Here is a 27,964-nt window from a genome sequence, read left to right on the forward strand (position 1 = left end):
TCTCAACAGTGCTTTGCAGTTTCCACTGTAGAAGTCTTGGATATTTTCATTAGTTTAATACCTGTGCATTTGATGTTTTTGATGCTATTGAAATGGTAGTTTTATGAATATCATGTTGTATTTGTTACTGAAACATAGGAATTCTTTCTACATATTTACCTTGTATGCTAACCTTGTATCCCGAGATTTTGCTTAATTTCATTTAGTGTTCTAATAGTTTTCCCACAAATTTCTTTGGATTTTTAAAGGATACAAAATCACATGCAGACAATGACAGTTTTGTTACTTCTTTACCTATCTTATGCTATTTCCATTTTTTACCTCCTTAAATGTATTAAAAATTCCAGTACAATATTATAGCTAGCTGATTAAGATAGTATCCTTAACTTGTTCTCAAATCAAGGGGAAATTTTTATATTTCAAAATTAGGGATGATGTTTACTGTAGGCTTTTTGTAGTCGTTTCCGTTTTTAGTTTGCTAAGAATTTTTTTAATGAATGCAAATTGAATTTTATCTAATCTTTTCTGAATACCTAGATGTGAGCATTTCCTTTTTTTTTTTTTTTGTTAATGTGCTAAATTAGATTGACTTAACAGGTTTACTGAAATTTATTTCATACACAAAAGCAGTTAATTGGTCTTCAGTATACTTACAGAGTAGTTCAATTATTACCACAAATTTACATTTCCATCACCCCATAAAGAAACCCTGTATGCATTAGCAGTCATTCCCCATTTTCCTTCCCCACACAACCCTGCATGCCCTAGGCCTACGCCACCATTACAATAATTTCTGTCTCTACAGATTTGCCTATTTTTGGCCTTTCATATAAATAGGATCATAGAATATGTGTTGTTTGTGACTAGATTTTTTCCTTTAGCTAAATGGTTTTAAGGCTGATCCATGTTGTAGCATGTATCAGTTCTTCTTCTTCTTCTTCTTTTGGTTTATTTGTTTTGAGAGAGACAGAGACAGCATGAGTAGGGGAGGGGGAGAGAGAGAGACAGAGTCCCAAGCAGGCTCTGCACCATCAACATACAGCCAGATGTGGGGCTCAAACCAATGAAACTGTGATCATGACCTGAGCCCAAACCAAGATTTGGACGCTTAACCAACTGAGCTACCCAGGCGCCCCAATACTTAATTTTAAAAAAAGTTTATTTGTTGGGGTTCCTGGGTGGCTCAGTCGGTTGAGCTTGCGACTTCAGCTTAGGTCATGATCTCGTGGTCTGTGAGTTTGAGCCCTGCATGTGGCTCTGTGCTGGCAGCTCAGAGCCTGGGGTCTGCTTCAGATTCAGTGTCTCCCTCTCTCTCTCTGTGCCTCCCCCGCTCACACTCTGTCTCTGTCTCTGTCTCTCTCAAAAATAAATAAACATTTAAAAAAAGTTTGTTTATTTAGAGAGCACAGGCAGGGGAAGGGCAGAGAGAGAAGGAAGGAGAGAGAGAGAATCTCAAGCAGGCTCCACATTGTCAGCAAGGAGCTGGATGCAGGGCTCTATCCAATGAACCACGAGATCATGACCTGAGCTGATACCAAGAGTCAGATGCTTAACTCACCGAACCACCCAGATGCCCCAAGTACTTCATTTTTAATGCCAATAATACCCCAACTTCATGGATATATCACTTTGTTTATCCATGAGCTGATGGACATTTGGCTTTTTTCCACTTTTTGAATATTACGAAATGGTGTTAGGAATACTTGTGTACAAGTCTTTGTGTGAAAGTGTATTTTCATTCCTTTTGGGTATATATCTAGGAATTGGTTGGTCTTATGGTAACTGTACGTTTAACATTTTGGGAATTGCCAAACTGTTCTCCAGGGTGACTGCATCATGTTAAATTCCTCCAATGAATGGATAAGGGTTATGGAGTCTCCACATCCTTGCCAGAGCTTGATATTATCTGTCATTTTTGTTATAGTCATCCTAGTAGGTATTCTGGTAGATAGAAGTGGCATCTCACTATGGTTTTGATTTGTATTTTCCTCCTGATTAATGATGCTTGGCTTCTTTTCATGTGCTTATTGTGATTTTTATACCATCTTTGGATAAATATCAATTGGATAATTTATCCAGTTTTTAAATTGGGTTTTATCTTTTTTGTTGTTGTTAATAGGGTTCTTTGTTTACTCTGGATATAATCCTTTATAATATATGTGACTTGGAAGTATTTTCTGCCATTCTATGGACTATATTTTCAGTTTCCTTAGGGTATCCTTTGACATACAAAATTTTTAATTTGGTAAAACCCAATTTGTTTCTTTTTCCTTTGGTTTCTTGTGGGTTTTGTGTCATATCTAGGAAGGCTTTGCCTAACCTTAGTATGTGAAGATCTACTCCTGCCATATTGTCTCTGCTAAAGAATGTTCCACTTGTACTTTCATTTCTTTGCTCAAATTTATACCTAATTTCTGTCAGCCTAAATACAAAAAAACTAGTTCAAAAAGCAAAACATTTATTTGGCATAAATAACTTGCAAACACAGGTTTAGGTAGAAACCTAATAGTGTCCCAACTACAGGAGATAGATGGTTTTTTATGGAAAAGAAAAGATTAGGTAAAATTTTTAAGAAGAGTTCATTGGGGGTGACTTCATTAATTGGTCAGGTTAAGCAATCATTAGACAAAAAGTTTTACTGATATCAATATTTTCATATAGTATTTTTCTCATTCTTGCTGACATCTTGAAATATTTGTGGTTTGGCTCAGTTCAAAATTTAGAAAACTGGACATGCAAGGCAGTTCCTTTAAAATGGCTGCCCCAGCTCTGTTTTTAAAATGGCTCTCCTTGGGTGCCTGAGTGGTTGTTGGTTTAGTGTCCAACGCTTGATTTCAGCTCAGGTTATAATCTCATGGTTCTTGAGTTCCAGGCCCATGTAGGGCTATGCACTGGGAGCGCTGAGAGCACAGAGCCTACTTGGTATTCTGTCTCCCTGTCTGCCCCTCCCCTACTTGAGCTCTCTTTCTCTCAAAATAAATAAATAAACTAAAAAGAAAAATGGCTCTCATTATGTATTTTTGACATTCCTTTATTTGTTTTGGTGTTGTTGTAAATGGAACTTTATTAATTTCATTTTCAGATTGTTCCTTGCTAATGCATAAGATTATAATTGATATTTGTGTATTTGATCTTGCATCCTGTAACTTTGCTGAACTCATTTATTAGCCCTAATAATTTTTTGTGAATGTAATTTTCTATGTATAATGTTATGTCTTCTGCAAATAAAGATAGGTTTACTTCTTCCTTACAAACACATGAAGCAAAGGAAAAATTCTTCTCTGTCCTCAAGGTCTTCCAGCTGGATTAAGAATTAAATATACATGAGACATTAGCAGGAGAAAAGATCCAAAGTTTCATCATGTGAGCATGGAGGCCCAATTATGAAATTGAGACCTCAAGAAATGACCAAGGCAGGCAGGTTTATACTTTTTAGGTAGAGATAATAAATCTGTGAGGAATTGACAGGACAAGGAAAGCTTAATTTTGGGAGCTTCAATTAGTACGGAATTCTAAATAGAATTCGGGCTGTGGTAATAAATTAGTAAAAAGTAACATGGATTGTTCATACAGCCTTCCTGGCTCTAAACTTCCCATCTGTGGTGATAAGGGTATCTCTTTACCCTCTGGTACAGGGGGAGTACCTTTCACAGGAGAGAATTTATTTCCTGCTTTCAGAGGGGCAGAGGAGAGTTTGAGTTACTTCTTGTACAGGCTGTCTCTTAACTAACCTCTATTTAAACTGATCACTATTCCAAAGTAGCACATTTTGGGGCAGCCAGCCCTTGGCCCCTGCATATACATCCTTTTCATTTATTTTGTCTAATTGTCCTGACTAGAACCTCCATAAAATTTTTCTTGGAAGGGAAAAATAGACATTCTTGTTCTGTTCCTGTTGTTAGGGGATAATCATTTGTTCACCATTAAGTAAGATGTTAGCTGTGGGTTTTCTTTTTTTTTTATTTAAAAATTTTTTTTTCAACGTTTTTATTTCTGGGACAGAGAGACAGAGCATGAACGGGGGAGGGGCAGAGAGAGAGGGAGACACAGAATCGGAAACAGGCTCCGAGCCATCAGCCCAGAGCCTGACGCGGGGCTCGAACTCACAGACCGTGAGATCGTGACCTGGCTGCAGTCGGTCGCTTAACCGACTGCACCACCCAGGCGCCCCATCTGCTGTGGGTTTTCTATACATGCCCTTTATCAGGTTGAGGAAGTTTTCTTCTCTTTGTAGTTTGTTATGCATTTTTATCATGAAACGTTGTAGGATTTTGTCAAATGCTGTTTTCCACCATCTATTGAGATCATCATATGTATTTTTTCTTTTAGTATAATAGTTAATAATAGTATGTTACATTAATTGATTACTGTATGTTGAAGTACTGTTGCATTCCTGGGATAAATCTGACTTGGTAATGGTATATAATCCTTATATGCTGCTGGGTTCAATTTGCTAGTAATTTTCAGGATTTGTGCATCTATATTTATAAGAGATATTGGTCTGTGTGTGTGTGTGTGTGTGTGTGTGTGTGTGTGTGTGTAGCTCTCTGTCTAGCTTTGGCACCAGGATCATGTAACCTTATCATAGAATAAGTTAGGAAGTATTTCTTCTCCACTTCCAGTCCTGGGAGTGATTGAGAATAATTGGTGTTAATTCTCTTATTTGTGACTGTGTTTGGGATCTCCCAGAGGATAATCCAGAATATGCGTGATTTCCTTCAAGGGAATTGCTCCTTATGTAACTGTACATTTAATGCAAATGTAGGAGGAGTTTAGGAGCCTCCCATGTCACCATCTTTATAGCCATCCTGTTTAGATGTTGATATTGTAATTCTCATGATACTGAGGATTGGGTTTTGCTGTGTTCCTTTAAATAATGTTGGATGTTGTTTTGGAAGGCAATTACATTATTTCTTGTAATCAATATAATTTTTAAAGCCTTTTAAAAGGAACACTTTAGGTTTGGTTTAGATTAATATTTATTCTAAATAAAATTTAGTCCTACTAATACGGGATGACGACCTTTTTATGATTTATACTGTATGCTGCAGGTGTTTAGTGAAGACTCTTCATCCAGCTCTGTAGAATTTGAAGGATCCAAACCTGTTTGGGTTCCAAGAATTATTCATTTTACAGCTTCCCGTATAGTCTTTTTCAGTCTCATGGATTTTCATTGTGTACATAATATAAACATTCAGCAAAATACTCATGCGCCTTCTCTTCAGATTTCTCTTAGGTTCCTTTCTCTTCAGATTTCTACCATGAAAATTTCACCCTCCTGAATATTCCTAAACTCTAACCTGTCTCCTCAAATCAGTGTGAACCCCCATGTTGTGCTTGGAATCCCATGTGTACTTCATAGCGCATACTGCCACTGGGCAGAAGACCAAAGTAACTATAATGTTTATCTTATTTGTTTATTTTCTTTGAAGGATCTCAGTATCACTCTACCTGTTGTCCAGTGTCCAAAAACAGTTTCACATATTGTGTCCTATTTCCAATTTTTTTATGGCAGGAGAGTAAGTCTGGTTACAGTTGATTCTTCATGACCAGAAACCAATGTTTTATCAAATACACTTTTCTTCTAGGAGTAAATAAATGATTCATTATCATATACAAAGAGAAATGAATAACAAGGATATTAAAAAATTATTGTTTTGAAGAAATGTGAGTTTAGATTGAGAATGAGGGATGAATCAGTATGAATATAGAGGGCAAACGAGAGAAGTAGACTAAATCCAAGTTTATATAAGAAAATCTTTGGAAAATAGGGTTTATATCAGTGGGTTACTTTTAAACACAAAGAAGAAGGATTTTAGACTTGAGGTATGTATAAGGAATTAAGGACATCACACTGTGATGGGAAATATAGAAATGAACTGTCCTGAAACTTGAGGGGATTTGAGGTATGCATCTATGCTTAGGTTCAAAAAGTGTTTTGTGAGGGTTATATGGCTTTCGGAGGATAAAGGATTTTTATCCAATTAATTTTACAATTCCATGACAGTGAAGATAGGGGTGATCCACTTGAAGTCCTAGAAACTGCTCAAACTGTTTAATGAACTGTAGTGAAGAAAACTGTACTAGTTTCATAAGTTTCTTATCTCAAGGAATTTCAAAAAATTAAAACATACTTTTTGCATTTTCCAAGATACCAAACTGAAAGCAACTTAAAGACTTATGCTTATTGTCACCTATTTACTAGCTAATTAAGTTAAATAATAAGAGCAAAGTTAACATATATACTACCTAAAAATGCCAAGAATATATTTTTCAACCTATATAATAAATACATATTTTCTATTCAATTGCTAATTTATCAAATGTTTATTTTATTTTTTTTTTTTTTAATTTTTTTTTCAACGTTTTTATTTTATTTTTGGGACAGAGAGAGACAGAGCATGAACGGGCGAGGGGCAGAGAGAGAGGGAGACACAGAATCGGAAACAGGCTCCAGGCTCTGAGCCATCAGCCCAGAGCCCGACGCGGGGCTCGAACTCCCGGACCGCGAGATCGTGACCTGGCTGAAGTCGGACGCTTAACCGACTGTGCCACCCAGGCGCCCCATCAAATGTTTATTTTTTTAAATGTTCTAAGAAGTATTCCAGATATTCAGAATATGGAAATGAATAAGGAAAATCAAAGATTTATCTTCAGTAAGCTTACGTTCTAGTGGCAGATATAATAGAAAATTTTAAAAATTAATAAATTATTTCAGGTTGCAATAAGACCTATAAAACAAACAGGGTAATGTGATAGAACATTACTGAGATATAGGGAACAGCTCCTATAGCCAATTTTGTTAGAGAAGACTTCTGTGAGGATTTGATATTTGAACTGTAGCTAAAGGAAATAGCCAAGATCTGAGGAAAGAATATCCAAGTAAAGAGAGGAACAACTGTAAAAGTCCAGGGATGGAACCAAGTAGATGTATTTCTGAGTTCAGAGGCTAGAAATAAGGCTCTTCTAGCTGGTGTATAGTGCTGGAGGAGAAAGTGATTAGAGAAGAGAATAAAGGGATAGGCAGAAAAGGTAGGTGTGTGCAAGTAATATAAACAAATCGTGAATGACTTGACAGTAAACACTGGAAGAAATCTCTGACTGATAATAGCTCTTAAAGAACTGTGTTGAGAATTTTGAAGCTGATTCAAGGATTTCCAGAAAAGAATGTCATGGTCACTTAGAAATATTTGTACGCAGCTGGTGTGTGTTATTGATTGTATATAAAGATCACATAAAGATAAAACTTGCATATATATATATATATATATATATATACATACACACACATATAAATACACATATTTATATATATATGCTTGTATATACATATATACTTTATATGTGTGTATATATGTACATATTTGTCAGTATCAAATGAGTTGTATCATATGTATATGATATAACACTTTAGGAGCACATATATACATATATACATATGTTTATACGTATATACATATGTTTATATACACATACATATTTGTCAGTATCCAATAATTTGTATCATATGTAATCCGTGGTTACATTATGATGTGTCTATTATACAGACTTTAGAGTCAGACAGACCTAACTTTGAAACTGGAATCTGTTAATTAAAAGCTGAATGGTGGAACTAGCATACTCTGTTTTGAGTGTTAATGTCCTGATCTATAAAAAGGAGGCAGTAATAACTCATTTGCAAATTTATTTTAAGAATATTAAATAATGTTTGTAAATATGTAGTAATACTTATGATCAAAAATAGTTACTAGTGTCATTTTAATTTTTTAATTTTTTTTATTTTATTTTAAAATTTTTAATAATTTACATACAAATTGGTTAGCATATAGTGCAACAATGATTTCAGGAGTGGATTCCTTAGTGTCCCTTATCCATTTAGCCCATCCCCCCTCCCACAACCCCTCCAGTAACCCTCAGTTTGTTTTCCGTATTTATGAGTCTCTTCTGTTTTGTGCCCCTCACTGTTTTATTCTTATTTTTGTTTCCCTTCCCTTATGTTCATCTGTTTTGTCTCTTAAAGTTCTCATATGAGTGAAGTCATACGATTTTTGTCTTTGACTGACTAATTTCACTTAGCATAATACCCTCCAGTTCCATCCATGTAGTTGCAAATGGCAAGATTTCATGCATTTTGATTGTCGTATAATACTCCATTGTATATATATACCACCTGTTCTTTATCCATTCATCCATCGATGGACATTTGGGCTCTTTCCATACTTTGACTATTGTTGATAGTGTTGCTATAAACATTGGGGTGAATGTGTCCATTTGAAACAGACACCTGTATCCCTTGGAGTAGTGCAATTGCTGGGTCATAGGGTAGTTCTATTTTTAGTTTTTTGAGGAACCTCCATACTGTTTTCCAGAGTGGCTGCACCAGCTTGCATTCCCACCAGCAATGCAATAGAGATCCTCTTTCTCCGCATCCTCACCAACATCTGCTGTTGCCTGAGTTGTTAATGTGAGCCATTCTGACAGGTGTAAGGTGGTATCTCATGGTGGTTTTGATTTGTATTTCCCTGATGATGAGTGATGTTGAGCATTTTTTCATGTGTCGGTTGGCCATCTGGATGTCTTCTTTGGAGAAGTGTCTATTCATGTCTTTTGCCCATTTCTTCACTGGATTATTTGTTTTTTGGGTGTTGAGTTTGATCAGTTCTTTATAGATTTTGGATACTAACGCTTTATCTGATAGGTCGTTTAAAAATATCTTCTGCCATTCTGTCGGTTGCTTTTTAGTTTTGTTGATTGTTTCCTTTGCTGTGCAGAAGCTTTTTATTTTGATGAGGTCCCAGTAGTTCATTTTTGCTTTTGTTTCCCTTGCCTCCAGAGACGTGTTGAGTAAGAAGTTGCTGCGGCCAAGATCAAAGAGGTTTTTGCCTGCTTTCTCCTCGAGCATTTTGATGGCTTCCTGTCTTAAAATTTAAGTCTTTCATCCACTTTGAGTGTATTTTTGTGTCTGGTGTATGAAAGTGGTCGTCTGGTGTATGAAAGTGGTCCAGGTTCATTCTTCTGCATGTCACTGGCCAGTTTTCCCAGCACCACTTGCTGAAGAGACTGTCTTTATTCCACTGGATATTCTTTCCTGCTTTGTCAAAGATTAGTTGGACATATGTTTGTGGGTCCATTTCTGGGTTCTCTATTAGGTTCCATTGATCTGAGTGTCTGTTCTTGTGCCAGTACCATACTGTCTTGATGATTATAGCTTTGTAGTATAACTTGAAGTCTGGGATTGTGATGCCTCCCGCTTTGGTTATTTTTTTCAAGATTTCTTTGGCTATTTGGGGTCTTGTCTAGTTCCATACAAATTGTGGTATTGTTTGTTGTAGCTCTGTGAAGAGTACAGGTGTTATTTTGATAGATATTGCATTGAGTATGTAGATTGCTTCAGGTAGTATTGACATTTTAACAATATTTGTTCTTCCTATCACATGGAATCTTTTTCCATTCTTTTGTGTCTTCTTCAATTTCTTTCATAAGCTTTCTGTAGTTTTCAGTGTACAGATTTTTCACCTCTCTGGTTGGATTTATTTCTAGGTATTTTATGGGTTTGGTGCAGTTGTAAATGGGATAGATTCCTTGATTTCTCTTTCTGTTGCTTCATTGTTGGTGTATAGGAATTCAACTGATTTCTGTGCGTTGATTTTATATCCTGCAACTTTGCTGAATTCATGAATCAGTTCTACCAGTTTTTTGATCGAATCTTTTGGGTTTTCCATATAGAGTATCATGTTATCTGCGAAGAGTGACATTTGACCTCCTCCTGGCTGATTTGGATGCCTTTTATTTCTTTGTGTTGTCTGATTACAGAGGCTAAGACTTCCAATACTATGTTGAATAACAGTGGTGAGAGTGGACATCCCTGTCTTGTTTCTGACCTTAGGGGGAAAGCTCTCAGTTTTCCCCATCGAGGATGATATTAGTGTTGGGTCGCTAGTATATGGCTTTTATCATCTGGAGGTATGCTCCTTCTATCCCTACTTTCTTGAGGGATTTTATCAAGAAAGGATGCTGTATTTTGTCTAAGCTTTCTCTGCATCTACTGATAGGATCATATGGTTCTTGTCCTTTCTTTTATTGATGTGATGAACCACGTTAATTGTTTTGTGGATATTGAACCAGCCCTGCATCCCAGGTACAAATCCTACTTGGTTGTGGTGAATAATTTTTTTCATGTATTGTTGGATCTGGTTGGCTAATATCTTGTTGAGGATTTTTGCATCCATGTTCATCAGGGAAGTTGGTCTATAGTTCTCCTTTTTAGTGGGATCTCTGTCTGGTTTTTGGAATCAAGGTAATGCTGGCTTCATAGAAAGATTTTGGAAGTTTTCCTTCCATTTCTATTTTTTGGAACAGCTTCAAGAGAGTAGGTGTTCACTCTTCCTTAAATGATTGGTAGAATTCCCCTGGAAAGCCACCTGGCCCTGAACTCTTGTTTTTTGGCAGGTTTTTGATTACTAATTCAATTTCCTAACTGGTTATGGGTCTGTTCAAATTTTCTATTTCTTCCTGTTTCAGTTTTGGTATTGTATATGTTTCTAGGGATTTGTCCATTTCTTCCAGATTGCCCATTTTAGTGGCATATAATTGATCATACTATTCTCTTATTACTGTTTTTATTTCTGCTGTGTTGGTTGTGATTCCTCCTCTTTCATTCTTGGTTTTATTTATTTGGGTCCTTTCCTTTTTCTTTTTGATCAAACTGGCTAGTGGTTTATCAATTTTGTTAATTCTTTCAAAGACCCAGCTTCTGGTTTCATCGATCTGTTCTACTGGTTTTCTTTTTTTTTGGTTTTGATAGCATGAATTTCTGCTCTAATCTTTATTATTTCCTGTTTTCTTCTGGTGTTGGGTTTTATTTGCTGTTGTTTTTCCAGCTCCTTAAGGCATAAGGTTAGGTTGTGTATTTGAGATCTTTCTTCCTTCTTTAGGAAGGCCTGGATTGCTATATACTTTCCTCTGATGACCGCCTTTGCTGTCCCAGAGGTTTGGGATTGTGGTGTTATCATTTTCATTGACTCCCATATACTTTTTCATTTCCTCTTTAACTGCTTGGTTAGCCCATTCACTCTTCAGTAGGATGTTCTTCAGTCTCTGAGTATTTGTTACCTTTCCAAATTTTTTTGTGGTTGATTTCGAGTTTCATAGCATTGTGGTCTGAAATTATGCACGGTATGATCTCGATCTGTTTGTACTTACTTAGGGCTGATTTGTGTCCCAGTATATGGTCTATTCTGGAGAATGTTCCATGTGCACTGGAGAAGAATGTATATTCTGCTGCTTTAGAATGAAATGTTCTGAATATATCTGTGAAGTCCATCTGGTCCAGTGTGTCATTCAAAGCCATTGTTTCCTTGTTGATTTTGTGATTAGAGGATCTGTCCATTGCTGTGAGTGGGGTGTTGAAGTCTCCTACTATTATGGTATTACTATCGATGAGTTTCTTTATGTTTGTGATTAACTGATTTATATATTTGTGTGCTCTCACATTTGGTGCATAAATGTTTATAATTGTTAGGTCTTCTTGGTCTATAGACCTGTTGATTATGGTATAATGCCCTTCTGCATCTCTTGATACAGTCTTTATTTTAAAGTTTAGATTGTGGGTTATAAGTATGGTACTCTGGCTTTCTTTTGTTGACCATTAGTCTGATAGATGGTTTTCCATCCCCTTATTTTCAATCTGTAGGTATCTTTAGGTCTAAAGTGGGTCTCTTGTAAACAGCGTATCAATGGCTCTTGTTTTCTTATCCATTCTGTTACCCTGTGTCTTTTGATTGGAGCAATAAGTCCATTGACATTTAAATTGAGTCCTGAAATATATGAATTTATTTCCATTATGTTGCTTGTAGTGTTGGAGTTTCTGGTGGTGTTCTCTGGTCCTTTCTAATCTTTGTTGCTTTTGGTATTTGTTTGTTTGTTTGTTTATTTATTTATTTATTTATTTATTTATTTATTTATTTATATTTTCATCCTTTCTCCCTTCAGAGAGTCAGCCTTTGGTCTCTTCTAATCTTTGTTGCTTTTGGTGTTTATGTATGTATGTATGTATGTATGTATGTATGTATGTCTGTATGTGTTTTCTTTTCATCTTTTCTCCCCTCTGAGAGTCCTCCTGAAAATTTCTTGCAGGACTGGTTTAGTGGTCACAAACTCCTTTAATTTTTGCTTGTCTGGGAAACTTTGATCTCATCTTCTATTTTGAATGACAATCGTGCTGGATAAAGAATTCTTGGCTGCATATTTTTATGATTCAGCACACTGAATATATCCTGCCACTCCTTTCTGGCCTGCCAAGTTTCCGTGGATAGGTGTGCTGCAAACCTGATCTGTCTTTTGTAGGTTAGGGACTTTTTTCCCCTTGCTGCTTTCATGATTCTCTCCTTGCCAGAGTATTTTGTGAATTTGACTATGATATGCCTTGTTGATGGTCAGTTTTTGTTGAATCTAATGGGAGTCCTCTGTGCTTCCTGGATTTTGATGTCTGTGTCCTTCCCCAGGTTAGGAATGTTTTATGCTATGATTTGCTCACAGAACCCTTGTACCCCTATTTCTCTCTCTTCCTCTTCTGAGACCCTATGATTCTGATGTTGTCCCCTTTAAATGAGTTACTGATTTTTCTAATTCTTAAATCATGCTCTTTTGCCTTCATCTCCCACTTTTTTCTGCTTTATTATTCTCTATAAGTTTGTCCTCTATATCGCTGATTCTCTGTTCTGCCTCATTCATCATTGCCACCGTGGCGTCCATTTGTGATTGCAGCTCAGTTATAGCATTTTTTATTTCATCCTGCCTAGTTTTTGCTTCTTTTATCTCAGCAGAAAGGGCTTCTAGTCTATTTTTGAATGCAGCTAGTATTCCTATCATGATTCTAAATTCTTGTTCAGTCATCTTGCTTGAATCTGTATTGGTTAAATTCCTGGCTTTTGTTTCTTCATGCTCTTTCTTTTAGGGTGATTTCCTTCATTTCATCATTTTGAAGGGAGAAAAAGACTCAATGAGGTAGGAAATTTAAACTGAAAAAGATTAAACTTAAAATATTAAAATTAAAAAATTAAAAACACACACACACACAAAATTGAACAAATGATGCTAGATCCTAGGAGTGTTTTGGTCTGGGTGTTGCAAGTGGTTTGAAGTGAAAAAAGAGGGGAGAAGCAAAAAGGAAATCGTTTGAGAATTAAAAAAAAATGAATACACTGAAGTATACTAAAATTAAATGATGGAAGTAAAATAGAACTTGAAAAAAAATTAAAAAAAATTTTTTTAAGTTTATTATTCTTGAGCTATAGAGAGACACAGAGCATGAGCAGGGGAGGGGAAGAGAGAGATGAGGAGACACAGAATCTGAAGCAGGCTCTAGGCTCTGAGCTCTCAGCACAGAACCCAATGCGGGGCTCAAACTCATGAACCACGAGACTATGACCTCAGCTAAAGCTAGACGCTTAAACGACTGAGCCACCCAGGTGCCCCAGAATTTGAAAAAAATTACACAAATGTAAAGAATACAGTAAAAACAATTAAATAAAAATACTTTTAATACGATTTGGAAATAAAAATGAATTTTTTCTCTCTCTGTATTCAAGAAAAAGAAAAGAAGTAAAAAGAGAGAAAAAAAGGAAGGAAAATTGAATAGATGGACCTACTAACAGATTGAAATAGGACTGAAATTACTTCGTTTTCCCTTAGAAGTCAGACTATGAAGTGCTTTATAGTCATAAACTAGCAGGTGGTGGATTTGTGTTCTTGAAGAGCCAGGTTGGCCCAGTTGGGCGGGGCTCAGTGAATCGGCTCCGTTTTCCACCTGGTGGCGCTACTAGCCTACTTGGGCAGATTGTTGTGATGCTCATAGGCATGTATGCACATGCGCAGGAGTGGTAAAATGGCGTCACCCAGCTACCCAGCCTCTAGTATCGGAACTCTATTCTCCACGATCATCAATTGCGCATCTGTCCTCTGTCTTCAGTTTTCGTCCACTACCGTTCACTGTCCGTGTCCAAGCCCCAGACAGAACCTCTCTCCTCAGTTTTGTCTCAGATGCAACTGTTTTCCCCGGCCCCTTACTTCTGAAGGACTGTGGCTTTGACCCGTTCTGCCCCTCTGTGGGAGGGTCTCATCAAGCAATGGCTGAATGTCGGCTGCACCCAGGAACCCTTCCTGGACCATGCTGCTGCCAGTGCCCTGAGACTGCGGCCAGGTGCCAGCCCACCCCAGAAAAAGTTCACAAGATAGTGTAGGAGCAGCTTTTCAGGGATTAGGGAAAATCACAATACACATCTGGCACCAAGCTTCACCCTTAACGACCTTGTTCCACCACCAATGAATGTGGACATTTTCTGGGGTCTGCTGAGACCCAGTGGCTTCAACAGTCTCTACCAAATGCCCTTCCAGCAGTGGAACCACTTTTCCCCGTGTGGCCTGAGAACCTCCCGGACCCCACTCTGTTCCTGTGGATTTGCCCTTCCCACCAGAGCACCGCCAGGTGTTGAACAGTGGAGTTGCAACCTTTGCGCTTCCCTTGTTTACAGTCTTAATGGAATTTAAACCATCTTCTCTCTCCTTTGTCCCTTTTTAGTTTAGTCCCTGTGGCTGTTTCCAATTTTCCAGTTTCTTTCCAGCTGCTTTTGGGGAGGGGTGCTTTTCCCATGTTCTCCCCACCATCTCCCTCCTCTTTCTGCCCGCAAAAGCAGGTCCCTGCCTGCCGGGGCTTCTCTCTCCCCATGTCCACCTCTCCACACCGTGTACCTGCTGAATTCTGTGGTTGAGGTTATGCAGATTGTTGTGTAAATCCTCAAATCAGTTTTCTAGGTGTGCAGGATGGTTTAGTGTTGGTCTGGCTGTATTTCATGGACGTGAGACACAGAAAAACTTCCATGCTGTTCATCCATCTTGGCTGCCTCCCTTACTAGTGTCATTTTAAAGTTATGTAGGAGAATTCAATGTGTGTGTGTGTGTGTGTGTGTGTGTGTGTGTGTGTGTGTGTGTATGTGTATAAAATTAATGATATGATCTAAGTTTGTTCTGGGGAATGAAAATTTTGGAAACAAAGTAAATAATCTTTATTCTCCTGAATAATCCACCTTACTGTGATTGGTTTTACATATATAACACATAACGTTCCTGATGATTTTTATATTAAGTAGCAAAGGAGCAAACTATATGCAATTTATGTTATACTCAAGAGGCAAAGTCATTTTTTTAAAGCTAGTTTTAAATAATATGTTTTTAGTTTTTTCATCTTTCATCTTGAAAGGACATACTAAATGATGTGTCAGGTTTAATAAGAGACTTTAAATTTCCTTTTGAAAATATATATACTTTTCCAATCTATTTGTTATGGATTTTTAATGAAATGAAATTTATAGACATAAATTCGTTTTTAAGAAGTACTGGAAATGGCATAAAGTCTTAATTGTCATTTAAAAAATAAATACATTGAGAAAGCAGAACAATTGTCCAAATTGATTGTTTTAAATAAATCATCTGCCAATTATTTTTTTTATGTTTATTTATTTTTGAGAGAGGTAAACAGAGTGTGAGCAGAGGAGGGACAGAGAGAGAGTGAGACACAGAATCTGAAACAGGCTCCAGGTTCTGAGCTATCAGCATAGAGCCTGACACAGGGGCTTGAACCCACAAACCATGAGAACATGACCTGAGGTGAAGTTGGATGCCCAACTGACTGAGCCACTCAGGTGTCCCTGCCAATTATTATATTTAGGTTATTTGCTGTTTTGCAGGTGGAAATCACAGGTTTCTTTTCCATCCCAAGTTATTCTAATAAGTAAATTGTTTCAGTATTTTCTTCTTGAGTAATTGGCAAGGTTTATGAAGTGTAGGAGTTTTCAGATATCACCATGTGGGTGTATTAAGATTGGATACAATTTCAAGCTTCTTCACGGATTTTAAAAAGTTTGATTTATCTTTGCCTGCTAAATTATGTATTACTTTGTAATATGAATTTCAATTCTTTTAAATTAGGTAAAGTATCCTTAACTGCTCTTGAATTAAGCCTGAAAAGAAGCATAAACTCAAGAATCATAAATTTATTTTATTTATTTATTTTAAAAGTTTACTGATTTTGATTTTGAGAGAGAGAGAGATAGAGAGAGAATGCATGCACATGAGAGAGAGGGAAGGGCAGAGAGAGAGGGAGAAAGAGAATCCTAAGTAAGCTCTAGGCTGTCAGTGCAGAGCCCAATGTGGAGCTTGGTCCCACAAGCCATCAGATAATGACCTGAACTCAAATCAAGATTTGGACACTTAACTGACTGAGCCACCAGGTGCCTCATAAATTTCTAAGAACCCAAAGTTGAAGTATATTTATCCTAGGTAGTATCTCTTGAGAAGAGAAACTATCAATTTATCATAAGATCATACTTCTTCTAGGGGCGCCTGGGTGGCGCAGTCGGTTGAGCGTCCGACTTCAGCCAGGTCATGATCTCGCGGTCCGTGAGTTCGAGCCCCGCGTCGGGCTCTGGGCTGATGGCTCAGAGCCTGGAGCCTGTTTCCGACTCTGTGTCTCCTTCTCTCTCTGCCCCTCCCCCATTCATGCTCTGTCTCTCTCTGTCCCAAAAATAAATAAACGTTGAAAAAAAAAAGAGTTAAGATCATACTTCTTCTTGTCAGCATCCTAAAATACTTAATATAAATAAAGCCTGACTTAAAGAATTGTAAATGCCCACCTATTCTGTGAAATTAACAAATAAGCTGGAAATGTTGAAGGGTTATTTAACAAATGAACTGAGGTGTCCTACAAACTGTTCTTCTTGGGAAAAGAAATGCATTTTGTGGCATCAGCACATTGCTTTCTACTTCCAACCTAAGTGCCTTTTTTTTCATAGTGATCCTGACAAAGATAATACCATCGATCAAGTTAACTATCTTGATGATGCAAAAAACCAGTGTTCTCATACTTTACTTTTTAAAACATATTTTATTTTAGGCTTTAGAACATATTTTAAATAATAGTTGGCTTACAGTATTTGTCTAGTAAGTCTAGTGTCTGTGTTTTCTCAGGATAAGTTTCTACTGATATCTTTTTAACCTATGTATGGGCCATCCTTTCTTGTTTCTTTGGATGCCTCATGATTGTTGTCATTGTTGAAAACCATACACTTTAAATAATAGAATGAAGTAACTCTGGAAATCAGATTCTACTGTCTCCCAGGGTCTGTTGTTACTGTTGCTTAGTATAGTTGTTGTAGTTTGTTTATGACTTTTCTGAATGAATTCTGTATGGTCCCTATTCTTTGTCATGCTTGGCCACTGAATCCTCAGTTAGCCAAGTAGTCAGCAAATGATAGAATAGAGATTTCCTTAAATGCCTGGGATCAATAAATCTCCCAATATTTTCCAAGGGACTCTGTATATATTGGAGCATGTCTTTAATGTTTATCTAGGTAGTTTAAAACTTTGCTTAAACTTCATTTTCTGCTTACACAGAGCCTCAAGATCAAATAGAAGTGAGATCTTAGGGCCTTCCCAAATCTTTCCTGTACATGTGTACATCTCTGCATTTGTGTGACTTTGTAGATTGCCAGGAATATGTTGAACATTTCAAAGTTCTTGTGAACATCTTATTCCTCACCTTTTGGCTTAGACTGTTTCTCCTAACTACTACGCATTGCCTCAATCAGTCATGACATTAAAACAGTTGCCAGTAAATATTTTCATCAAATGCCAATTTAGGAGCAGCTTTTAGCACCAGGCAAGCTCTGATCAGATCTCATAAAAACAAGCCTATTGAGTACCTCTGCCAACAAACCATGAGACATGTAAAATGTCTTTGTGAGTTAGGTTCATTTTCTCTTCATTTTTTGGGAATCTGTGATGTTATTGTCAATACTACCATTGAGATAGGAAGCAAGGATGCATCTATAGTAAATTAAAATGCCATAAGGTCACATTCTTACCAATATTCTGCCATCGTTTTTGCATAAATGTTTTCCAGGTTGCTGTGAACTTTTGATTCGTTTCCTAACTTCTGAAAAAAATCTGTTCTGACAATTTTTGTGGTTTTTTTTCCCACTGATGTTCTGAGAGGCAAATTTTCAGAGATTCTTACTACATTATTTTTGCTGATGTCACCCAGTCATGACATCTTAGTGCAGCCATCATGAAGAGGGAAGGGGCAAAGAAGGGGAGTGGATAACTCCAAGGGTATTTCCGGCATGTTGGATACAATGCTTTTCCTTCTATATCATTGGTCAAAGTAGCTATAAGGCAGTCCAGGAAACATTTATTCATAGTGGCCATATACCCTGCTAAAAATCAGGGCCCATTGTTGAGCAACCAGAAGAGAATGGTTATTATGTAAAACAAAACAAAACAAAACAAAACAAAACAAAACAAAACAAAACTGCAGCTACAGTATTTTCTTTTTTTTTAACGTTTATTTATTTTTGAGACAGAGAGAGACAGAGCATGAATGGGGGAGGGTCAGAGAGAGGGAGACACAGAATCCGAAACAGGCTCCAGGCTCTGAGCTGTCAGCACAGAGCCCGACGCGGGGCTCGAACTCATGGACCACAAGGTCATGACCTGAGCCGAAGTCGGCCGCTTAACCGACTGAGCCACCCAGGTGCCCCCAGCTACGGTATTTTCTTACACACAACACATTTCCTATTGCCCAAGTGAAGCTCCTAATTCTATTCTCATATCATCCTCATATCCTTTTTTTTTTTTTTTCCTGTGAGGGGACTCAGAGTCAGGAATGACCTATGGTGTCATCCGACCTCATCATTCTGTTCTGTTAATGTATCCCTTTTATCCAGCCCAATGTTGAAGATTTCTGTGTGGTAAACTGTCCTGTCCTGTCCATCTGGCTCAGATATGGCTTCTTATAGCATACAAATGTAAACAAAAAAATAAATAAATTGAAAAATGAAGATAAAAAGAAATTCATCAATGTTTTACTTGTAGCTATAATCAAACACTGCTTGGCAAGAATTGCACAGATTATCTGACTTCTCATGGGAGTAAGTTGTTTGTTTAGACTAGCTAAAAGACACTGGGATTGCCTCTGTATTTTCTCTCATAGAATTTTGCCAAAAACAGTAAAATGGAGGCAGAAACATCAAATGATCAGAAAACACCAATAATAAAGTTTTTTTTTCCTGACCATCTTCCCTGTCACTACACAGCTGATTATCATGTTGTTCTCCCACCAAGTGATATCTGGATTAATATTTTTACCTCTGCAAAACAGGGCACCAGGGTTTTATCCTTTAATACCTGAGTTCTTGAACTCTATCTCCACTGTGATCTGGATGTGAGGAATCCATAGACAACTTGTGGCTCCAAAACAGAATTGTTCTTTCCCACCTGCACCAGCATGATTTATGGACTAATTTTCCTCTTGACATAAACAACACTAATTATGAGACACTGGGCTTCCTGCTTCAGCTGCCCTGGGGTAAAAGATGTTCATTTCTATACTTGTCACCTGAAATGAGAGTCTCTACTTCAAGGGCTTTATTGTTGCCTTCCAAAATCTCTAGTGGGTGTGTCTGTTGGCTGAAACTTTTGTCAGTGTATCAAACCATATGTGTTAGGCTGTTTGGATAATGTAGTAATTGCTTCTCCAGACTTTATCATGCAGTAAAGTTTGTTATTGGAGGTTAAAATGATATTGAGGGACTTTTTTTTTAAATTTAACTTTATTTTTTATTTTTTAAAATTTACATCCAAATTAGTATATAGTGAAGCAATGATTTCAGTAGATTCCTTAATGCCCCTTATCCATTTAGCCCATCCTCCATCCCACAACCCCTCCAGCAACCCTCAGTTTGTTCCCCATATTTATGAGTCTCTTTTGTTTTGTCCCCCTCCCTGTTTTTACATTATTTTTGTTTCCCTTCCCTTATGTTCATTTGTTTTGTCTCTTAAAGTCCTCATATGAGTGAAGTCATATGATTTTTTTTTTTCTCTGACTAATTTCACTTAGCATAGTACCCTCCAGTTCCATCCACGTAGTTGCAAATGGCAAGATTTCATTCTTTTTGATTGCCAAGTAATACTCCATTGTATATGTATACCACCTTTTCTTTATTCATTCATCCATCGATGGACATTTGGGCTCTTTCCATACTTTGGCTATTGTTGATAGTGCTGCTATAAACATGGTGGTGCATGTGTCCCTTTGAAACAGCACACCTGTATCCCTTGGATAAATGCCTACTAGTGCAATTGCTGGGTCATAGGGTAGTTCTATTTTTAGTTTTGTGAGGAACCTCCATACTGTATTCCAGAGTGGCTGCACCAGCTTGCATTCCCACCAACAATGCAAAAGAGACCCTCTTCTCTGCCCCCTCACCAACATCTGTTTTTGCCTGAGTTGTTAATGTTAGCCATTCTGACAGGTATAAGGTGGTATCTCATTATGGTTTTGATTTGTATTTCCCTGATGATGAGTGATGTGGAGGCTTTTTTCATGTGTCGGTTGGCCATCTGGAAGTCTTCTTTGGAGAAGTGTCTATGCATGTCTTTTTCCCATTTCTTCACTGGATTATTTGTTTTTTGGGTGTTGAGTTTGATCAGTTCTTTATAGATTTTGGATACTAACCCTTTATATGATATGTCATTTGCAAATACCTTCTCCCATTCCATCAGTTGCTTTTTAGTTTTGTTGATTGTTTCCTTTGCTGTGCAGAAGCTTTTTATTTTGATGAGGTCCCAGTAGTTCATTTTTGCTTTTGTTTCCCTTGCCTCCAGAGACGTGTTGAGTAAGAAGTTGCTGTGGCCAAGAACAAAGAGGTTTTTGCTTGCTTTCTCCTCAAGGATTTTGATGGCTTTCCATCTTACATTGAGGTCTTTCATCCATTTTTAGTTTATTTTTGTGTCTGGTGTAAGAAAGTGGTCCAGGTTCATTCTTGGTGTCCAGTTTTTCCACTAACTCGCTGTCCAGTTTTTCTAGCACCACTTGCTGAAGAGACTGTCTTTATTCCATTGGATATTCTTTCCTGCTTTGTCAAAGATTAGTTGCCCACACGTCTGTGGGTCCATTTCTGAGTTCTTTATTCTATTCCATTGATCTGAGTGTCTGTTTTTGTGCCAGTACCATACTGTCTTGATGATTTCAGCTTTGTAGTATAACTTGAAGTCTGGGATTGTGATACCTCCTGCTTTCGTTTTCTTTTTAAAGATTGCTTTGGCTATTTGGAGTCTCTTCTGGTTCCATACAAGCTTTAGGATTATTTGTTATAGCTCTGTGAAGAGTGCTGGTGTTACTTTGATAGGGATGCATTGAATATGTAGATTGCTTGAGGTAGTATCAACATTTTAACAATATTCTTCCTATCCAGGAGCATGGAATCTTTTTCCATTCTTTTGTGTCTTCTTCAATTTCTTTCCTAAGATTTCTATAGTACTTAGTGTATAGATTTTTCACCTCTTTGGTTAGATTTATTCCTAGGTTTGTATGGCTTTTGGTGCAACTGTAAATGGGATCGATTCCTTGATTTCTCTTTCTGTCGCTTCATTGTTGGTGTATAGGAATGCAACGGATTTCTGTGCATTGATTTTATATACTGCAACTTTGCTGAATTCATGAATTGGTTGTAGCAGTTTTTTTAAAATATATTATTTTTAATAATTCTTTTGAACTGGGATTACAGTGAGTTTCACACATCACAATCGATTGGCATGTCTTATAAATATCTATGAATTTATTTTTCTCTCTTTCTTGCTCTTGTCCTCCCTCATTCTCTTGACTTTCTTTGTCTTCACTCACTGTTGCAGAAACTGATTATTGGTCCTTTAGTGTCTTTCACAGTTTATTTATTTATTTATTTATTTATTTATTTATTTATTTAATATATGAAATTTATTGTCAAATTGGTTTCCATACAACACCCAGTGCTCATCCCAAAAGGTGCCCTCCTCAATACCCATCACCCACCCTCTCCTCCCTCCCACCCCCCATCAACCCTCAGTTTGTTCTCAGTTTTTAACAGTCTCTTGTGTTTGGCTCTCTCCCACTCTATTTTTTTTTTTTTTGTCTTTCCTTCCCCTCCCCCATGGGTTCCTGTTAAGTTTCTCAGGATCCACATAAGAGTGAAACCATATGGTATCTGTCTTCTCTGTATGGCTTATTTCACTTAGCATCACACTCTCCAGTTCCATCCACGTTGCTACAAAAGGCCATATTTCATTTTTTCTCATTGCCACGTAGTATTCCATTGTGTATATAAACCACAATTTCTTTATCCATTCATCAGTTGATGGACATTTAGACTCTTTCCATAATTTGGCTATTGTTGAGAGTGCTGCTATGAACATTGGGGTACAAGTGCCCCTATGCATCAGTACTCCTGTATCCCTTGGATAAATTCCTAGCAGTGCTATTGCTGGGTCATAGGGTAGGTCTATTTTTAATTTTCTGTGGAACCTCCACACTGCTTTCCAGAGTGGCTGCACCAATTTGCATTCCCACCAACAGTGCAAGAGGGTTCCCATTTCTCCACATCCTCTCCAGCATCTATAGCCTCTTGATTTGTTCATTTTGGCCACTCTGACTGGCGTGAGGTGATACCTGAGTGTGGTTTTGATTTGTATTTCCCTGATAAGGAGCAACGCTGAACATCTTTTCATGTGCCTGTTGGCCATCCGGATGTCTTCTTTAGAGAAGTGTCTATTCATGTTTTCTGCCCATTTCTTCACTGGGTTATTTGTTTTTCGGGTGTGGAGTTTGGTGAGCTCTTTATAGATTTTGGATACTAGCCCTTTGTCCGATATGTCATTTGCAAATATCTTTTCCCATTCCGTTGGTTGCCTTTTAGTTTTGTTGGTTGTTTCCTTTGCTGTGCAGTAGCTTTTTATCTTCATAAGGTCCCAGTAATTCACTTTTTCTTTTAATTCCCTTGCCTTTGGGGATGTGTCGAGTAAGAGATTGCTACGGCTGAGGTCAGAGAGGTCTTTTCCTGCTTTCTCCTCTAAGGTTTTGATGGTTTCCTGTCTCACATTCAGGTCCTTTATCCATTTTGAGTTTATTTTTGTGAAAGATGTGACAAAGTGGTCTAGTTTCAACCTTCTGCATGTTGCTGTCCAGTTCTCCCAGCACCATTTGTTAAAGAGGCTGTCTTTTTTCCATTGAATGTTCTTTCCTGCTTTGTCAAAGATGAGTTGGCCATATGTTTGTGGGTATAGTTCTGGTGTTTCTATTCTATTCCATTGGTCTATGTGTCTGTTTTTGTGCCAATACCATGCTGTCTTGAAGATTACAGCTTTGTAGTAGAGGCTAAAGTCTGGGATTGTGATGCCTCCTGCTTTGGTCTTCTTTTTCAAAATTCCTTTGGCTATTCGGGGCCTTTTGTGGTTCCATATGAATTTTAGGATTGCTTGTTCTAGTTTCGAGAAGAATGCTGGTGCAATTTTGATTGGGATTGCATTGAATGTGTAGATAGCTTTGGGTAGTATTGACATTGACAATATTTCTTTTTCCAATCCATGAGCAGGGAATGTCTTTCCATTTCTTTAAATCTTCTTCAATTACCTTCATAAGCTTTCTATAGTTTTCAGCATACAGATCCTTTACATCTTTGGTTAGATTTATTCCTAGGTATTTTATGCTTCTTGGTGCAATTGTGAATGGGATCAGTTTCTTTATTTGTCTTTCTGTTGCTTCATGGTTAGTGTATAAGAATGCAACTGATTTCTGTACATTGATTTTGTATCCTGCAACTTTGCTGAATTCATGTATCATTTCTAGCAGACTTTTGGTGGAGTCTATCGGATTTTCCATATATAATATCATGTCATCTGCAAAAAGAGAAAGCTTGACTTCATCTTTGCCAATTTTGATGCCTTTGATTTCCTTTTTTTGTCTGATTGCTGATGCTAGAACTTCCAGAACTATGTTAAACAACAGCGGTGAGAGTGGGCATCCCTGTCGTGTTCCTGATCTCAGGGAAAAAGCTCTCAGTTTTTCCCTGTTGAGGATGATGTTAGCTGTGGGCTTTTCATAAATGGCTATTATGATCTTTAAGTATGTTCCTTCTATCCCGACTTTCTCAAGGGTTTTTATTAAGAAAGGGTGTTGGATTTTGTCAAAGGCCTTTTCTGCATCGATTGACAGGATCATATGGTTCTTCTCTCTTTTTTTCTGTTAATGTGATGTATCACGTTGATTGATTCGCGAATGTTGAACCAGCCCTGCATCCCAGGAATGAATCCCACTTGATCATGGTGAATAATTCTTTTTATATGCCGTTGAATTTGATTTGCTAGTATCTTATTGAGAATTTTTGCATCCATATTCATCAGGGATATTGGCCTGTAGTTCTCTTTTTTGACTGGGTCTCTGTCTGGTTTAGGAATCAAAGTAATACTGGCTTCATAGAATGAGTCTGGAAGTTTTCCTTCCCTTTCTATTTCCTGGAATAGCTTGAGAAGGATAGGTATTATCTCTGCTTTAAACGTCTGGTAGAACTCCCCTGGGAAGCCATCTGGTCCTGGACTCTTATTTGTTGGGAGATTTTTGATAACCGATTCAATTTCTTCGCTGGTTATGGGTCTGTTCAAGCTTTCTATTTCCTCCTGATTGAGTTTTGGAAGAGTGTGGATGTTCATGAATTTGTCCATTTCTTCCAGGTTGTCCAATTTGTTGGCATATAATTTTTCATAGTATTCCCTGATAATTGTTTGTATCTCTGAGGGATTGGTTGTAATAATTCCATTTTCATTCATGATTTTATCTATTTGGGTCATCTCCCTTTTCTTTTTGAGAAGCCTGGCTAGAGGTTTGTCAATTTTGTTTATTTTTTCAAAAAACCAACTCTTGGTTTCGTTGATCTGCTCTACAGTTTTTTAAGATTCTAGGGGCGCCTGGGTGGCGCAGTCGGTTAAGCGTCCGACTTCAGCCAGGTCACGATCTCGCGGTCCGTGAGTTCGAGCCCCGCATCAGGCTCGGGGTGATGGCTCAGAGCCTGGAGCCTGTTTCCGATTCTGTGTCTCCCTCTCTCTCTGCCCCTCCCCCGTTCATGCTCTGTCTCTCTCTGTCCCAAAAATAAATAAACGTTGAAAAAAAAAAATTAAAAAAAATAAAAAAAAAAGATTCTATATTGTTTATCTCTGCTCTGATCTTTATTATGTCTCTTCTTCTGCTGGGTTTAGGCTGCCTTTCCTGTTCTGCTTCTAGTTCCTTTAGGTGTGCTGTTAGATTTTGTATTTGGGATTTTTCTTGTTTCTTGAGATAGGCCTGGATTGCAATGTATTTTCCTCTCAGGACTGCCTTCGCTGCTTCCCAAAGCATTTGGATTGTTGTATTTTCATTTTTGTTTGTTTCCATATATTTTTTAATTTCTTCTCTAATTGTCTGGTTGACCCACTCATTCGTTAGTAGGGTGTTCTTTAACCTCCATGCTTTTGGAGGTTTTCCAGACTTTTTTCTGTGGTTGATTTCAAGCTTCATAGCATTGTGGTCTGAAAGTAAGCATGGTATAATTTCAATTCTTGTAAACTTATGAAGGGCTGTGTTGTGACCCAGTATATGATCTATCTTGGAGAATGTTCCATGTGCACTTGAGAAGAAAGTATATTCTGCTGCTTTGGGATGCAGAGTTCTAAATATATCTGTCAAGTCTGTCTGATCCAATGTCTCATTCAGGCCCCTTGTTTCTTTATTGACCGTGTGTCTAGATGATCTATTCATTTCTGTAAGTGGGGTGTTAAAGTCCCCTGCAATTACCACATTCTTATCAATAAGGTTGCTTATGTTTATGAGTAATTGTTTTATATATTTGGGGGCTCCGGTATTCAGCGCATAGACATTTATAATTGTTAGCTCTTCCTGATGGATAGACCCTGTAACTATTATATAATGTCCTTCTTCATCTCTTGTTACACCCTTTAATTTAAAGTCTAGTTTGTCTGATATAAGTATGGCTACTCCAGCTTTCTTTTGGCTTCCAGTAGCATGATAGATAGTTCTCCATCCCCTCACTCTCAATCTAAAGGTGTCCTCAGGTCTAAAATGAGTCTCTTGTAGACAGCAAATAGTGGGTCTTGTTTTTTTATCCATTCTGATACCCTATGTCTTTTGGTTGGCGCATTTAATCCATTTACATTCAGTGTTTTTATAGAAAGATATGGGTTTAGAGTCATTGTGATGTCTGTATGTTTTATGCTTGTAGTGATGTCTCTGGTACTTTGTCTCACAGGGTCCCCCTTAGGATCTCTTGTAGGGCTGGTTTAGTGGTGACAAATTCCTTCAGTTTTTTTTTTGTTTGGGAAGACCTTTATCTTTCCTTCTATTCTAAATGACAGATTTGCTGGATAAAGGATTCTCGGCTGCATATTTTTTCTGTCTAGCACCCTGAAAATCTCGTGCCAATTCTTTCTGGCCTGCCAAGTTTCAAAAGAGAGATCAGTCACAAGTCTTATAGGTCTCCCTTTATATGTGAGGGCACGTTTATCCCTTGCTGCTTTCAGAATTTTCTCTTTATCCTTGTATTTTGCCAGTTTCACTATGATATGTCGTGCAGAAGATCGATTCAAGTTACGTCTGAAGGGAGTTCTCTGTGCCTCTTGGATTTCAATGCCTTTTTCCTTCCCCAGTTCAGGGAAGTTCTCAGCTATTATTTCTTCAAGTACCCCTTCAGCACCTTTCCCTCTCTCTTCCTCCTCTGGGATACCAATTATGCGTATATTATTTCTTTTTAGTGTATCACTTAGTTCTCTAATTTTCCCCTCATACTCCTGGATTTTTTTTTATCTCTCTTTTTCTCAGCTTCCTCTTTTTCCATAACTTTATCTTCTAGTGCACCTATTCTCTCCTCTGCCTCTTCAAGCCGAGCTGTGGTGGTTTCCATTTTGTTATGCATTTCGTTTAAAGCGTTTTTCAGCTCCTCATGACTGTTCCTTAGTCCCTTGATCTCTGTAGCAAGAGATTCTCTGCTGTCCTGTATACTGTTTTCAAGCCCAGCGATTAATTTTATGACTATTATTCTAAATTCACTTTCTGTTATATTATTTAAATCCTTTTTGATCAGCTCATTAGCTGTTGTTATTTCCTGGAGATTCTTCTGACGGGAATTCTTCCGCTTGGTCATTTTGGATAGTCCCTGGCGTGGCGAGGACCTGCAGGGCACTTCCCCTGTGCTGTGGTGTATAATTGGAGCTGGTGGGCGGGGACGCAGTCAGACCTGATGGCTGCCCCCAGCCCACCGCTGGGGCCATAGTCAGACTGGTGTGTGCCTTCTCTTCCCCTCTCCTAGGGGCGGGATTCACTGTGGGGTGGCGTGGCCTGTGTGGGCTACTTGCACCCTGCCAGGCTTGTGATGCTGGAGATCTGGCGTATTAGCTGGGGTGGGTAGGCAAGGTGCACAGGGGCAGGAGGGGCAGGCTTAGCTCACTTCTCCTTAGGTGATCCACTTAAGGAGGGGCCCCATGACAGCGGGAGGGAGTCAGATTCGCTGCCGGAGGTTTGGCTCCGCAGAAGCACAGAGCTGGGTGTTTTCGCGGAGCGAGCAAGTTCCCTGGCAGGAACTGGTTCCCTTTGGGATTTTGGCTGGGGGATGGGCGGGGGAGATGGCGCTGGTGAGCGCCTTTGTTCTCCACCAAACTGAGCTTTGTCGTCCAGGGGCTCAGCAGTCTCCCTCCCTTTGTCCTCCAGCCTTCCCGCTTTCCGAGCAGAGCGGTTAACTTATGACTTCCCAGATGCTAAGTCGCGCTTGCTGTCAGAACACAGTCCATCAGGCCCCTCCGCTTTTGCAAGCCAGACTCGAGGGCTCTGCTTGGCCGCGAGCTGCCCCTGTGCCCCGGCTCCCTCCCGCCAGTCTGTGGAGCGCGCACCGCCTCGCTGCCCTTCCTATCCTCTTCCGTGGGCGTCTTGTCTGCGTTTGGCTCCGGCGACTCCGTTCTGCTAATCCTCTGGCTGTTTTCTGGGTTATTTAGGCAGGTGTAGGTGGAATCTAAGTGATCAGCAGAATGCGCGGTGAGCCCAGCGTCCTCCTATGCTGCC

The 27,964-nt window shown here is 38.3% G+C and overlaps 1 long non-coding RNA gene across 1 annotated transcript; it reads right to left on the reverse strand.

Annotated features, from left to right (window-relative positions):
- Nucleotides 1-1,537: 1,537 nt before the first annotated feature.
- Nucleotides 1,538-27,870, reverse strand: LOC125164270 (uncharacterized). Its single transcript, XR_007151704.1, has 3 exons — nt 27,688-27,870; nt 7,103-7,111; nt 1,538-1,548 (listed from the first exon to the last, which is right to left on the reverse strand). It is a non-coding gene; the product is annotated as an uncharacterized LOC125164270 (long non-coding RNA).
- Nucleotides 27,871-27,964: the final 94 nt, after the last annotated feature.

Source organism: Prionailurus viverrinus, chromosome B1 (assembly GCF_022837055.1).
Source record: "Prionailurus viverrinus isolate Anna chromosome B1, UM_Priviv_1.0, whole genome shotgun sequence".
Classification (NCBI taxonomy): Eukaryota; Metazoa; Chordata; class Mammalia; order Carnivora; family Felidae; genus Prionailurus; species Prionailurus viverrinus.